The sequence below is a fragment of the Vicugna pacos genome, chromosome 9 (assembly GCF_048564905.1).
Source record: "Vicugna pacos chromosome 9, VicPac4, whole genome shotgun sequence".
Taxonomy (NCBI): Eukaryota; Metazoa; Chordata; class Mammalia; order Artiodactyla; family Camelidae; genus Vicugna; species Vicugna pacos.
The window spans coordinates 56,478,548-56,481,834 of NC_132995.1; the positions used below are offsets into that span (position 1 = coordinate 56,478,548).

Sequence of the window (3,287 nt, forward strand, 5' to 3'; positions counted from 1 at the left end):
GAAATGATAACTCTCAGAGGAGAACCCATACCCCTTGCCCTAATATTATTGCTGAAACTCGGCCTCTGTACCCCACTTACCAAATTGAGACTTGAAGACAGAGTTTTGGATGAAGTAGAAAAGGCAGCTTTATTTCTTTGCCAAGCAAAGGAGGTCACAGTGGGCTAACGCCTTCAAGACCGAGTTTGCAGGGGAGAGAAAGCAGGGGGTTTTACAGTAAGAGTTCAAGGAGTGGTACTGATTTCCATAGAAGTCACATAAAGGGTAACAACTTGTTGCAAAGTCGTCCTTGTTTTTGTAGCAGCAGCAGTTCTCTTTCTTCTGCTGGGTATGATGTTCATCTCTGGCTTTGGAACTCTTCTAATATTCTTGTGCCTGAAACAAAGGTGCTTAGGAAAAGGATCTGTGGAAAAGCACTCTAGAGAAAAATTTGTGCAGTTTAAAGTCAGGTTAATATGCGCTTCTGGCATTTTAGGCAGGCAGGGGCCTGAGACCTCTTGCTGCAGTGTTTGCAGAGGCTGGGACAACAGAATACAAAGAAACCATAAGGGGCTAAAAATTACTGCAGACATGTGCAATTCAGGGTGAGTTATGAACAACAAGATGCACAAGACACCCAACTAATGTCTTGGAGGCGTTGGGAACAAAATGAGGGGGATGGGCAGATCACTAGAGACCCCCCTCCCCCCCACCATCTCCAGCCCAATTCTGGTCAGCAAAAGCATGGGAAAAACCCCTTAAACTATTACACAGTTAAGCAATTACAAATGCCATATGGTCACCTATGACAACAACTTCCTGCTTGGTTACAGTATGCAACACTAAATCCCTCTGTACCTCAAAACCCATTCTGTACCTGCTTCTAGACTGTCTAGACCAGGACTTCTCAAACTTCCATGTATATAAAATCCCCTGGAAGGGGAGACTATGCATTTCTCACAGGCTTCCAGGTAATGCCAATGTCGATCCACAGGCCATGTATTCGAAAAGCAAAGCACCAGAGCAGCAGTGTTCAACAGAGCTTTCTGCAGTGAAGGAAGTGTTTTTAATCTGCACTGTCCACTACAGGAGCCAGTGTCACATGTGGCTGTTAATACTAGCATGACTCATGACCTAATTTAAAATTGTTATTTAATTTTAATTCATGTTACTTTGGGTTGTTTTTCTTTTTTTGAGGGGGAAGGGGAAAGTAATTAGGTTTTTAAAAATTAAACTTTTTAAATGGAGGTACTGGGGATTGAACCCAGGACCTCATGCATGCTAAGCATGTGCTCTACCACTGAGCTATACCTTCCCCCATAGTTCATTTTAACTTAAATAGACACATGGCTATTGGCTCCTGTATTGGACAGCACAGCTCTAAAGCAATTAGATGCACATTAAATTTTAAGAAGCACTGGTCTGGAAAATGCCAGGTCACATATTTCCTTCCCCCAACAAACCATTAATCATATAGGCATGTGAGCTTCACTATACTGAGCATTCAGCTGGATTGACAACCAGTTTGACTGGAAATAAGGATTTAGTTTATCTGATGGTTACTTTTATTACAAAATTATACTCTGAAGAAAATGAAACTACCATATATAATCCAGCAATTCCACTCCTGGGTGTATATCTGAGGAAAACAAAAACACTAATTCGGAAAGGTACATGCACCCCAATGTTCAAAGCAGCATTATTTACAATAGCTGAGATAATGGAGGCAACCTAAGTGTCCATCAACAGATGAATGGATACAGATGTGGTATGTATATACAATGGAATACTACTCAGCCATTAACAAGAATGAAATTATGCCATTTGCAATAACATGGATGGATCTGGAAGGTATTATGCTTAGTGAAATAAGTCAGTCAGAGAAAGACAAATACTGTATGTTTTCACTTTTATGTGAAATCTGAAAATTAAGACAAATTAATGAATATAACAGAACAGAAACAGATGCATAGAAGCAGAGGACAAACTATTGTTTGGATTTCTTAGGGAAGAGGAGCTGGGGGAAGGGCAAAATAGAGGAAGGGGATTAAGGGTACAAACTACTAGGTATAAAATAAATAAGATACAAGGTTGTAGTGTACAGCACAGGTAACACAGCCAATATTTTATAATAACTTAAAATTATAATCTGTAAGTATAATCTACAAAATATTGAATAGCTGTTGTACACCTGAAACTAATACAATACTGTAAATCAACTCTACTTCAACTTGTACTCCACTTACAGACGTTACAAAGAAAGGTGATGGAGGGAGGGTATAGCTCAGTGGTAGAGTGCATGCTTAGCAAGCACAAGGTCTTGGGTTCAATCCCCAGTATCTCCATTAAAAAAATAAACAAGTAAAGTAAGTAAATAAGTAAATAAACCTAATTGACTCCCCACCCAAAAACTTAATAAAAATGTTTAAAAATTTAAAAAAAGAAAGGTGATAAGACATTTAAGCAAATAAAACATTTGCCACATTTTAGTCTTGTTAAACAGTTTTATGAAATTACGGTTGACATACAATAAGCTGCATATATTGAAAGAGTAAATTTTGACAATTTTTGTCATATCCCATTACTATAGTCAAGAAAATGAACGTATTTATTATCCCCCAAAATCTTCTTGTACTCTTTGTAATCCTTCCAACCTGCACTACCCTCCTCTCATTCATCAACAGGCAACCATTGACTTGTTCTCTGTTGCTATACATTAGTTTGCATTTCCTAGAATTCCATATAAATGAAATCCTACAGTGTGTACTATTTTATTTCCCTGGTTTACCAAAGTTGTACCATTTTACATTCCAACCAGCAGTATACAAGAGTTCCAATTCCTCCATATTTTCACCAACACATTATATAGTCAGACTTTTAAATTTTAGCCATTCTAATAGGAGAGCAATAATATCACATTGTGGTTTTAACTTGCATTTTTCTAATGATCAGTGATACTAAGTATATTTTCATGCACACTTCTGTATCTTTGGTAGAATGTCTTTCCAAGTTTTTTGCCCATATTTTCCTATTTGTCATTGTTGTTTGTTTTCTTATTATTGAGTTTTGAGAGTGTTTCTTATATTCTAAATCAAGCACTTTCTCAGAAATTTGCAGATATTTTCCTCCCAATTTGTGGCTTGTCTTTTTTTTTTTAATTGAAGTATAGTTGATTTACAATAGTAAGTGAGTTTCAGTTGTACAGCATAGTGATTCAGTATTTTTGCAGATTATACTCCATTATAGGTTATTACAAGATAATGAGTATAATTCCTTGTGCTCTATGGTATATCTTTGATGCTTATCTA

The 3,287-nt window shown here is 37.0% G+C and overlaps 1 non-coding gene across 1 annotated transcript; it reads right to left on the reverse strand.

Moving 5' to 3' along the window:
• Positions 1–1,222: 1,222 nt before the first annotated feature.
• TRNAA-AGC (transfer RNA alanine (anticodon AGC)) lies at positions 1,223–1,295 on the reverse strand. The gene has a single exon. It is a non-coding gene; the product is annotated as a tRNA-Ala (tRNA).
• Positions 1,296–3,287: the final 1,992 nt, after the last annotated feature.